General features: G+C 34.9%; 1 protein-coding gene across 3 annotated transcripts in view; it reads left to right on the top strand.

Annotated features, from left to right (window-relative positions):
• GRID2 (glutamate ionotropic receptor delta type subunit 2) overlaps positions 1-13,447 on the top strand; it is a 1,507,251-nt gene that overhangs the window by 382,166 nt on the left and 1,111,638 nt on the right. The gene's annotated exons all lie outside the window — the stretch shown is intronic.

Below are 13,447 nucleotides of genomic sequence, written 5' to 3' on the forward strand. Positions count from 1 at the left end.
CCCAATTATATATCTAGTTACTGAAATATCAATAATAAACCATGTAATGCTTATTTCCTTTGTTAACTCGTAAATTTATTTTACTAAATCTTACTTGAGGCAGCTATTAAATAGATTAATGAATAATTGTTAAAATTTAATTTTTCAAATCTAAATATTTTATCATTATAGAAATGTTCTACTTAGTTTTGTCATGTGTCTACTCTGTGAAAACTTTGTTCTGAACTGTATAGTAGCTAGAGAGGAGAGGGATTGAGAAATCAGTTGTAAAGATGCGTAAGATAGTCTTGATGCTCTTAGGAATTTCCCGTGCCCAGGTAAGGGAGACAGGTAAATACAAGTGAAAGATGCTACAATAAAAAATATAGTAGAGAAATGGGGTTTACTTCCTGGAAGAATCAGGGAAGGATGAAGTGACATTTGTGCTGGAATCCTGACAGATGAGTGAGAACTCATCAGGAAAAAGGGAAGTGGCATATTACAGATAAGTTAAAAAATAGACAAAAGTTTTAGAAAACTTAATCTCATATGAGTTAACATGCCTAGAAATTTAAATGGATATAATACTTTCATAGTAATGAATTTTTAACTATCTGCACATATTTTCATAGAGTTCACTGATTTTATTAAATGACAGTACACTCATATGATGTGGATAAATACAAATATATGACCATATAATTTTAATATCCAAGATGTTGCCAACCCTAAAGAATGATGGGAGTGAGGATGCAGAATTCCCTCAGCTTAGAATCTCTCATCTTTATATTCTCTACCTGTTCTATCATCCTGATTTAGGCAGTCCTTGGAACTATAGTCTCTATTCAACACATTTTTGAAAATGCTAATCTATTTTCAAAACAGTCCAACCCCTTCAGTAAAGTGAGTATTATTTTGTACGATATGCCACAAAATTTTAAGAAAATTTGAATCACATTTTCTTTACTCTCAGTTTAACGTTACTTTCAGTGCTTCTTGCTGCATCAATGGTATCTTATAATTAGAACTAAATAGGTATGAAAAAAATCAATTTACATTCTGGAGAAAAAAGAAGCTAAATGACTCTCTCTGTAAAGTTTTCCTTTCATCTTGATGAAGTCCCTTCATTCATTGCTTAAAGATTAACAGTAAGATTAACATTGTAACCCATTTAGTTAGCTGGAGGGAATTTCATTCCTGCTTAAATTCAAGCATTTAAAGCCTCAAACTACTTAAAATTAAATTGGCCCCATAGAGAAAGCACATCACCATGAGTATTACTTAAAGATGGTATCAACATTCAGGAATATATCTTAATTGGTAATGACAAAAAATAAATAATAATAAAATTTTAAATGCTATTTCTGTTATGTGGGAATTTTCTAGTTTTTTGGATGTTACAATTAAATATCCTTGCTTAGTAGACATTTTTATATATCTCCAATGTTATCAAATGTCAGGTCTATCATGTATCAAAAGCAATCTCCTGGGTTGTGTTGCCTTGACAACAAATCTTGGTTTTGTTGTTCTTGTTAAGTTGAATTCTTGGATTCTGAGAATTTAATAAAACGCTTGCTGGATTCAAATCAATGACCTTTCTCAGAGCCGTAAAAACAACTGATCATTCACTAAACCATTCATCAAGTTAAGATAAATATACCTGTTAATATTTGTGTTCCTACTCAGTTTGGATACAAGTCAAAATAATTTGATAATATTATTTTTATTCTTTAAAATTATTTTATAAGAATTAGTAATTTATTTAAAAAATTAGCAATGTTATTTCTAAGGGATACTAATTGTGATATGAAAGACAAGTCCTCTTGTCAAAGCATTTTGTATTCAGAAATGAGTAGACTACTTTAAATTAAAAAGTAGATCACAGGTTTAATATCTAGAGTTTTTCGAAAAATATGTGTTTCAGCAATTTTATAAAGTTTGAACCTGTTAAGCTAGGTTTTAAATTATTTGAATGGTTTTTGAAATTTCCTTCTCTGTCTTGTCATTATAAGTTAGATTTTGTTCCACTTTTATTTATTTCATGTAAGGCTGATATCTCACAAACTTCAAATAAGTCATAAATTAACTACAGCATCATTTGCAAATCTTCCATTTTCTGGAGTTACCATGCCTTTTGAGATTTAAGCAAAATTGAACCAAACATTCATTGATTTTTCACAAGATACGGATTTTTTTGATTTTTTTTTTTTTTCAGGAAACAGGCCCGTGTACTTGTAATTGCTCTTCTAATCATTTCTTGTGCAAACCTGCTCTTTTTGAAGCACACCAACTCAATGAAGATACTGTTGACTATAATTCTTACCAGAAATATATATACACAGATAACCTGTATATATATAAGTAGATATATAGATTGGAAATATTGCAGATTTGATTCCATACCACCACAATAAAGTAACTATTGCAATAAAGCAATTCACACACTGTTTTTAGCTTCCAAGTGAAAATAACACTTATGTTTATGTGATACTGTAGTCTATTAAGTGTGCACTAGCATTGTGTCCAAATAAAATGTAGATATATTATTTAAAAATACCTTATTGGGGCCGGGCATGGTGGCTCAAGCCTGTAATCCCAGCACTTGGGGAAGCCGAGGTGGGCGGATCATGAGGTGAGGAGATCGAGACCATCCTGGCTAACACGGTGAAACCCCATCTCTACTAAAAATACAAAAAATTAGCTGGGCGTTGTGGCCCGCGCCTATAATCGCAGCTACTCAGGAGGCTGAGGCAGAAGAATCACTTGAACCCAGGAGGCAGAGCTTGCAGTGAGCCAAGATTGCACCACTGCACTCCAGCCTGGGCGACAAAGCAAGACTCCCTCTCAAAAAAATAAAACCTTATTGCTAAAAAAAGGCTAATGATCATGTGAACTTTCAGTAAGTCAGAATCTTTTTGCTGATGGAGGGTCATGCCTTGATGTTGATGGCTGCTGACTGATCACAGTGGTGGTTGCTGAAGGTTGGGGATGCTGTGGCCATTTTTAAAAATGAGATAGCCATGATGTTTGCCACATTGGTTGACCCTTCTTCTTTTTTTTTTTTTTTTTTTTTTTGGGATGGAGTTTCGCTCTCGTTGCCCAGGCTGGAGCACAGTGGTGCCATCTTGGCTCACTGCAACCTCCGCCTCCTGGGTTCAAGCGCTTCTCCTGCCTCAGCCTCCTGAGTAGCTGAGATGACAGGTGCCTGCCACCACGCCCAGCTAATTTTGATTTTTTTAGTAGTAACAGGGTTTCACTATTTTGGCCAGGCTGGTCTCGAACTCCCGACCTCAGGTGATCTGCCCTCCTCGACCTCCCAAAGTGCTGGGATTACAGGTGTGAGCCACCACGCCCGGCCAACTCTTCTTTCACAAAAGATTTCTCTGTAGCATATAATGCTGTTTGATAGAACTTTACCCACAGTAAACCTTTCAAAATTACAGTCCTTAAACTCTGCAGCTGCTGTATCAACTACATTTATGGAATATTCTAAATTCTTTGTTGTCATTTAAACAGTATTCCCAACATCTTTACCAAAAATAGATTCCACATCAAGAAACCATTCTGTTTCCTTTTTTTGTCACTGAATGTAGTGGCAAAAATCACAATTCTGCACCAACCTACTCAGTCACATCTTTAGGGTTCACTTCTAATTTTACTTCTCTTGCTGTTTCCACCACATCTGCAGTTACTTCCTACACTGAAGTCTTAAGCCTCCCAAAGTCATCCATGTGGATTGGAATAAACTTCCTCCAAACTTCTTTTAATGTTGATATTTTGACCTCTTCCCATGAACCGTTAATGTTCTTAACGGTATCTAGAATGGTGAAATCTTTCTAGAAGGGTTTCAGTGTATTTTGCCAAGGTCTATCAAATAAATCACCATTTATGGCAGTTATAGCCTTACAAAGTGTATTTATTACATAATAAGACTTGAAAGTTGAAATTACTCTTTTGATTCATGGGCTGCAGAATGGGTATTGTGTTAGAAAGTACACAAACAAGGAGATTTACAAATCTTGTATGTCTCTATAAGAGTTCTAGGGTGATCAAGACCAGTATCAATGAGCACTAATATTTTGTTGTATGAGCACTACATCTTAACAGTGGGCCTAAAATATTTAATAAACCATTGCTGAAAATAGACGTGCTGTCATCCAGGCTTTGTTCCATTTATAGGCAAAATAGATTTAGCATAATTCTTAAGAGCTAGGATTTTCAAAATGGTAAATGAGCTTTGACACCAACTTAAATTTATGTTTCCCCCTAAAAAGGAAGTGAGCCTGCCCTTTGAAGCCAGGCACTGACTTCTCCTCTCTAGCTATGGAAGTCCTAGATGGCGTCTTCTTCCAATATAAGGCTGTTTTATCTACATTTAGAATCTGTTATTTAATGTAGCCACCTTCATCTATGATCTTAGCTAGCTCTTCTAAATCAGGGGTCCCCAACCACGGGGCCAGTTAGGAACTCGGCCACACAGCAGAAGGTGACTTGCGAGCAAGCATTACCATCTGAGCCCAGCCTCCTGTCACAGCAGCAGCGTCATTAGATTCTCATAAAAGTTTGAATCCTGTTGTGTGAACTGCACATGCAAAGGAGCTAGGTTAAGCACTCCTTATGAGAATCCAACTAATTCATGATGATCAGAGGTAAAACAGTTTCATTTCGAAACCACCCCCACCCCCATCTTTAGAAACATTGTCTTCCAGGAAACCAGTCCCTGGTGCCAAAAATATTGGGGGTGGTTGTTCTATACAGATAACTTGCTGCAGCTTCTACGGGAGCATGTGCTGTTTCACCTTGTACCTTCATTTTATGGAGATAGCTTCTTTGGCTAAACTTCATGAACCAACCTCTGTTAGCTTCCAACTTTTCTTCTGTAGCTTCCTTACCTCACTCAGCCTTCACGTAATTGAAGAGAGTTAGGGCCTTACTCTGGATTAGGCTTTGGCTTAAGGGACTGTTGTAACTGGTTTGATCTTCAGTGATGTTCCAGATAACTGAAACTTTCTCTACATCAGCCATAAGGCCCTTTTACTTTCTTACTATTCATATGTTTACTGGAGTCGCCCTTAAAAAAATTTTTTTAAGCTTTTCCTTTGCATTCACAGCATGCTTAATAGGCACCTGAGGCCTAGTTTTGGCCTCTCTCTGATTTCAACATGACTTCCTTTCTAAGCTCAATCATTTCTAGCTTTCAACTGAAAGTTAAAAAAAAAAAAAAAGAAAGAAAGAAAGTATATGACTCTTCAGTTGAACACTTAGAGGCCATTGTAGGGTTGTCAATTGGCCTAGTTTCCATACTGTTGTGTCCTAAGTGATAGAGAAGTCTGAGGAGAGGGAGAGAGACATGGGAACAGTTGGTAGGTGGAGCTGTCAGGACACAAACAACATTTATTGTCTAAGTTTGCTGTCTTATATGAGTGTCGTCCAAGTTGCCCTAAAACAATTACAGTAGTAACATCAAGATCACTGAACACAGATCACCGTAACAGATATAAAGCAGTAAAAATTTGGAAATATCTCAAGAGTTACCAAAATGTGACACAGTCATGAAGTGATCACACACTGTTGGAAAAATGGTGCCAATAGATTTGCTTGACGCAGGGTTGCCACAACATTTAGTTTGCAAAAAACAATATCCGTGGCATGCAGTAAAGCAAAGTGCAATCAAACAAATTATACCTGTATATAAAAATTCAGTGATCTATATCCTGAAAACTGAGGCACTTTACTGTATTAAGCTATACACCCCATGAGAAATTCAATAAAAATGAATTTATATTTCTTAGTACCCTCATTTTAACATGTTCTTAACTGGCTTTATTCAATTAAAAAAAAAAACAACCAAAAACCTTAGTTTGTTGATTTAGTCATATTCTTCCAAATCATGGAGCTAATACATAGCTTAGTTTTATTTTTATTGTGTTTTTAGCCTTGTCTGGAAACAAAAATAGTTGGGATGAGAGTTAGTTTAGAATGATGAAAAGAGAGCAAAATACATTCCAAAAATTTTCAAATAATTTCCAAATCATTGGATTCTAAATTATCACCTGGCCTTATTCTCTTCTGCCTGAAGGAACTAGTCTTCATTATTTCTTCCCATTAGGGTGGAGATAATTGGTGTCAGCAAAGTGAACTATCAACCATATCCCCTCCTTGTTCTTCTAAGGTCTGATTAATCGGTACTGAGAAGAAATAATATTTTACTTAAAGTTTTTACAGGATATTTTTATTTTATATTTTATATCGTATCCAAAAATCATGGTACTTTTCTGAACCTTTTCATACATTTCTTTATATGTAACTTTGCAGGCTTTTGCTACTTTATTATGAAGAGACTCCAGAGGAAACAAATAACACAAGCAGATAATCAATGAGAATTGAATGAAGGGACTGTTTACACATTAGTGAGCAAGGGGAACCTTAGGGCCAGCACAGTGGGAGACTTGACTGTCCCTAAACTTAAGGAGCAGAAGCCATGGGATGGAATCTGAAGGGAGCGATGGCATTGGTCAGATGTATGCAAGCAGAGCTAAGTGGTTGTGCTCATTGTGTGGTATCCAGTAATCACTGATACTCTCTTTGCCCTGTATCAATATATTTCAAAGAGGATACACTGACATATTAAAGTAAATGTAATATCTCAAAATCTCTGGGCTGGGGCCCAAAATCTTACTTTAATAATCCACATAAATGTGTTTTGCAGAACAAGACCATGTTTGGAAAACGGCAGTCATCCTGGGAAACTTTTTATTCTAAGCTGTTTTTGGTTCCCATCATCACACATACCAATGCCATGAGTCATTATTGCTATAAAAGTATCACTTTCCAAGGTTCCTGAGTTTACCACCCTCATGTACTTATAGGGTTTTTATAACCATTATATTTTGAGGCAAATAGTATTTGTTCCTCAACAAACACATTTATTATATAGAATTTTATGGAAATACTGATTCTCTGTTTTAATAGTTTAAAATCTTTTGTGAGATGGGAAAGAACTGTTGCTTCATTTTATTATAATGAAAATAACTTAGAGACAAAAAGTCACCCAAAATTTCTTTTAACTTGTAAATACTGGTTACTATTCCAATTTTAATATATTAGAGCCCCCTACCAACATTTTTGAAGCAAAATTAAGCTATTGAAATTAAGATCCCTGTTTCTCCCAGTGAAGTTAAAAACTAACAATATGTAAGAAACAAATTAGACAAATGAGTTTCAAGGATTTGAGTGTAAGGAATGACTTCTGTTTAAGTTCTGTTTTGTTGGGCTTTGGAATATTTCTGCTACAAGTACTACACTGTAGCACCTTGTCATTTTAATATATGTCTTACTTTGTTATCAAAAAATTAGGTATTATAAAATGTATTTTATCTTTTATATAGTCCATTTCACAAAATAGCCATAATGTTCTTTCAAGTAAGGATTATGGGAAATTAAATGCTCTTATGTTTAAAATAGATATTTATATCCTCTGTATCATTTATTAACTTATCAGAATCACTTTGCACTTTAAGATCCATCTAAGTATACTTAATAATTAATAATATAGCTTTTTCCATGCTTTTTTTAAACCTTAGTCAAAATATAGTAACTTAGATTTTTTAATATGTTACTACAGTTTTAAACCAGTATTGGGAATGCTTTGATATTGTAATGTTTACAGTGTATTTGGGGTAAAGTGGTGAGAGAAATTGGAAGATGGAATTTTGGTATTTTAGAACTAGACTGTGTGGCCAAGCATATAGAAATGCAGAATGTTGCCAGACACAGTGGCTCACACCTGTAATCCCAGCACTTTGGGAGGCAGAGGTGGGTGAATCACTTGAGGTCAGGAGTTCCAGACCAGCCTGGCCAACATGGCGAAACCCCATCTCTACTAAAAATACAAAAATTAGCCAGGCATGGTGGTGCATGCCTGTAATCCTAGCTACTTGGGAGGCTGGGGCAAGAAAATATCTTGAGTCCTGGGGGCAGAGGTGGCAGTGAGCTGAGATCATGCCATTGTATTCCAGCCTGGGCGATAGAGCGAAACTGTCTCAAAAAAAAAAAAAAAAAAAAAAAGAAAAGAAAAGAAAGAAATGCAGAATGTGGTGTAGAAATATATACAATATATTATATTTAAAAATCTATAGTAATGCAGTTCCTTCTTTTTCTAAATTTAAATCTTTCCCCCTTTATGCTTATATAATTTTTAATAGACTTCAAAATGGAAACAACGTTCAAGTCATCTCAAATGTGAATGTAGAGAATTTCATCCAGTGACCTTTCCTGATTTATATTTCTGTCGTTCTTGATTTTATAAATCAACTTGAAAATAAAATTTATAAAATTTCTTAACTGTTACCCCGAATCTTAGAACTGTAGTGATTTCTAAATTAAAAATCCTGTAGACATAAATATTCTCATGCACTCTATATATACATTTCATTTGTGCAGTTTTGCATCTGTTTTTCCAATTTTCCACTTTGTTGGGAAATGGTTTACATACTAAAAATAATGTTTGAACAAAAATATTTTCTCACATAATAACTTGTTACTGCTTTGCAGTTTGTCACAAATTTTACCATTCACTCATTTAATCTTTAACACAGTACTGCGACATGAACAGGAAATGATTATATTCCCATCTTAAGTTAGAGAATACTGAGAGTCACAGACATTTAGGGACTGAAGTTACAAATTGAGTGGAATTACATCTAAAACTCAGGATTTATAGCCGGGCCCTGCTGGACCCTAACAGACTCACAAGAAGAGAGAAAATGGTGCTTAACATATTTTTCAAATCAATTTCATGGAACTTAAATTATAGTTATTAAATGCTTACTATGTTAAAATACTCTGTTAAGTAAAGCAGTTATATAGGATAGATTAAAATGTATGAGAAGATAAGAAAATATATGATATTATACGTTATAAGGACATTGTTAACCTGTGTGAAAATATTTTTTTAACAGAGAGTTGTGATAATAACCAGAATTTAGGGGTTAAGAAATAAGGGAGAGGTAAGCCCTTTGAAGCAGCAGATGTGGACTATCCTTTTGACAGATTGAGGATTTGTGTGGGGAGGAGATAGTGAAGGGGATGAAAGAATACAAGCATACAAAACAGCAACATACAAATGTGTTATCTTAAAACTCGAAAAGTGTAAAATGCTAAGCTGGACAAAGCTAGACTGAAGAAGAAAGGCCACTTTGCATTTATTATCGGATTGGGAAAGGAACAGGAAGCACCTGGTTGGAATCCTTGTGCTTGTGAAAATGGCCTTGTTAGAAAAGGGACATGACAAGAGGAAATTAGGAAAGAAGGCAAACGAACACTGCAGCTCTTCCAGGGAGCTAATTGAGGTCTCCTGAGCCTGCTCCCTACCAAGCTCCAAAAGGAAGATGGGAGAAAGCCACCTAGAGCCACATCCACCAGAACTATCTGGAAGACTAAAGTTTTGTCCTTCCATCTGTGTTCAGTGCTACAGGGCTAAACAATTAGCAGAACTGAGACTGGACCCTGGTGGGCTGCCTCTCCAGTCTGTGTCCTCAACCCTATAATTTTCATTTCTGTTGAGATCACATATATTCAGATTATAAGTGGAGTATTACTTTTGTAAATTTTTGAAGGGTGGTTTGATAATTAGTTTCATTATTTTCAATTTTGCTCTGTGTATGTCTTATTAATCTGACTTTTTCTCATAAATGTAAACATAAGCACAAGTTGACATCTTGCTTTGGAACTGGTACAGTCCTGTTCATAAATTCAAATAGTTACCAAAATATGTGAAACTTGTGCATATCTTATTTTAATTGGCTACTTTCTTAATTCAGAAGTGAGGTTCCTCAGATGTATTTCAGTGATGCTGGAATTTCCAGCAAAGTCTCTCACGTCTGTCAAACATTCAGTAAATCATCTAATGTTTATAATTTACCAAATAATCAGACCTAATGCTTAATATAGCTGACTAAATGCTTTGATACTCTGCATTCTAGTCATTTTATCAGATTTCATTTTGTTTTGTTTTTTGGGATGGAGTCTCACTCTGTCACCCAGGCTGGAGTGCAGTGGTGCAATCTCGGCTCACTGCAACCCCTACTTCCCGGACTCAAGTGATCCTCCCACCTTAGCCTTCCTAGTAGCTGGGAATACAGGTGCACACCACCACACCCAGCTAATTTTTATATTTTTGTAGAGACAGGGTTTCACTATATTGCCCCGTCTGGTCTCGAACTCCTGGGCTTAAGCGACACACCTGCCTCAGCCTCCCAAAGTGCTTGGATTACAGGTGTAAGCCACCGTGCCTGGCCAGATATTTTAAATTTTAAAATTTAAAAATAAGATTTAGAGAACTCATTTAATTTTAGTTTTTTTATTTCTCCTCTTTTTATTCTTGTTGTTCTTTTTTATTGCAGTAAAATAGAAACACAACAAAAGGAATACAATGATACCGTAAACCGTAAGAAAACTATTCATTCCTTACCAGAATGAAAATGAAAGAAATTCATATTTTATCTGAATAATTTTTACAATGCTTGCAAATTTACCAGAACAACTGTAAAGAGTTCCAAAATTTAACTTAACTCAATGAACTAGTTATGGGAGATTTAGTGTGTGATAATGTGAAAAAAAAATAAAAGATAAAGTAGCATCTGAGGAACAAATGCTAATATCTTAGATTTGGATAGCATACTGCCATTGTCTATACTGTATCTATTACTTTTTGTTTTGTAATCTCCTCTTTTCCTATGTTCATTGGAAATGACCAGTGCCACTAGCTTACTTTTCTTTCACGTAAAATATTACATTAGGGGAACTGGCTTGCTATTATCCTGCCATTTACCCAGAGGAACAGATGTCTCAAATAGTTCGTGAATTAAAAAAATACGAATCAAAAAAATCTGAAATCATACCCTGTAAGTTTGATAAGCCTTACTTTTCAGATGATTTAGTGTACGATATATTAAACAATTTATTTTTTATTTGAAATCTATATCTTGCACAGATAAAAATTCAGACATGATGGGGCAGGTCCTAGCCTAAATGAAATACATATGCTTCACTAAATAATACTATTTTTGTTATTAGTTCTAAGACTTGTTAGTTAATTTATAGTATATGTTCAGGAAAAAGTACATAAAATTTAACATAGATTTTAAAGTGGATTTCTTTCCGTCTTTTAAAAAAATCAATTTTCCTTTTCTTCTCTTGATATAAACCCCATTACAGTCTAAGATAAGGACACCAGATACTGCCCTAGTTTCAACTTATTTCAGAGCCTTGGAGCATAATATGGGGAACAATAAGACACAGAGCATTATTTGTGCTTTCTAATCTGTTCAGACTATTTTAAATAAGCATAAATCAGATATTCACATGTTAATATGTTGAAGGGTAAAACGCGAATATATATCATTGCTTAAATAGGCTTAATGCTGTATACATAAATTGTCATCAAATCTTGCTCCCAAATATTTGTATTTTAATTTTGACAGGAGTTAATTTTCCTTTTATTTGTTAACTCCCAGATAATTTACTGTAATTACATATAATTGACTTAGTAAATATATAGTTGCCTGAGTTTTTGAAGAAAGACAAAAATCTTTTATCCCAACCAAACTATATTCATGCTAAAGTCACCCAAATTTGAGCCAGAATCGTATATCCATATTGCTGTGAACAACCGCAGAACACTAATTAAAATAAATCTAATCTACCCATTTGCAATGACACTTTAGATTAGAAAGGCTGTAGAGAGGGGTATGATTTAAGAGTGAAAAAATATTTCCAAAATTAAGTAAGAGTTTAGACCTGTAATTGAAAGAGACATTAATGTGTGTGTCATAATAGATGATAGGATATTCTACTACTGTGAAGCTGAGCCTCTTGTTACCTTGCAGCAGGGTACAACAATAAAAAATAATTCTTTGATTTTATTTGACATTCTTCTAATAGACTCCACACTTCTAAACATGAACAATGAATTTAATATAGCTGATTCAGCAGCGCATGGAATGTTCATTTTCTCTAAAGCCTTGTACCTTTCTCTCAATGACCCTTGTGAAATGAATTTTAGTGTTTGTGTGCACTTCCTACATTTGAACGCTTACAGTGGCATGAGCCTTAAATGAGCAAGCTTTTAAATATTTGTTTATAACACATATATCCTCCTTGCCAGTTTATTTTCAGCTTTGTCTTCCACTGAACTTTACTTTTCCTGTTTCTGATCCTGGCTGCTTATATCTTGGCTAAGAGTAAATGCCTTGTTGTCTTAATGACCATGGAAGGCTTTTTGGAGTAGGTGGAGTTTGCAAAACCCCTTACATAACAGAGGGAATGAAGTGGAGGCTGTTCCTGATGATACCTTCATACAAGCAAAAGTCCAATGTACACAAGTACAAGGGGTTAACACTAAACACCTAACACATTTATTCAAGCTAAGGGTTTGAGTAGAAAATTGAGTAGGGTTATAACAAAAATCGGTTTTGATTCTTAATTGCAAAAGACTCTGGACAGCAAACTACGTAGTTTGAATTTTACCCTTTAGGGGCCAGGGAAAATTAAGAAGAAGTAACTGGCATGACCAAAGCAACAGGGTCCAAATACTAACTGGGAGTCTTTTGTAGTAATATCAGCCTATATTGTGGTAGTGCCCGTGAGATAAAGGGATATATGTGAGCTTTTTTGACAGAAAAGTCAATACAAATAGCCACAGGTAAGGATAGTCTTACAATTTGGAAAGGCAAAAAAATAGAAAAAAAGACTAAGTAAAATAATGCGAATTGTGAGTGTAGGTATCTGGGAAACAGCACACTCTTAATTGATAAAGAGAAGTCAGAGACAGGTTGGGTTGAAGGATGATGAGGTCAGGTTGCACCATTTGAAACAAAACCATCAATGGAGTGTATCAGGAAGAAATTAAAATATAAACTGAGATAGCATGAGAGAAGTCTAAGGTGAAAAAATATTGGAAAAATTAAAACAGAGGTAGGTAGTTGAGTCTTTTTTTGTTGTTTGCCATTTTAATTTTTGATGAGTTGTACAACATCAATTAAATACATCAACTCATTCTGAAAAAAAGTTACTGTGTAAAGAAATGCATAGTAACAAACCTCAGCTTCCTGAAGTTGGAGCTATTGTGCATGACAGAGATAACAACTGTGTGACTTTGCTTAGTTTGGTTGTCTTTCTGTCTAAATGCTGCCTAAGATCCTTGGCTTGGCATATGTGACAAGCAGAGTAACGAGTGCCATAATAAATGAAATTAATGTTCTGATTTCAGCAATGGTTTAGGTTCTGTTCATATTATCATTTTCACAGAAATGGTAAAGAAGTAAAGCCCACTAAAGCAGCTCTCTTGATCTGAATGGAAAACTTATTTGTTGTAAAAGTGTTCATAATCTCTCTCTCTTTCTGTCTGCCCTACCTAAAATGGGGGTAATGATGTTACCTGTTTCAGTCACTGACATGTCACTATTAA

The sequence above is a fragment of the Pan paniscus genome, chromosome 3 (assembly GCF_029289425.2).
Source record: "Pan paniscus chromosome 3, NHGRI_mPanPan1-v2.0_pri, whole genome shotgun sequence".
Taxonomy (NCBI): domain Eukaryota; kingdom Metazoa; phylum Chordata; class Mammalia; order Primates; family Hominidae; genus Pan; species Pan paniscus.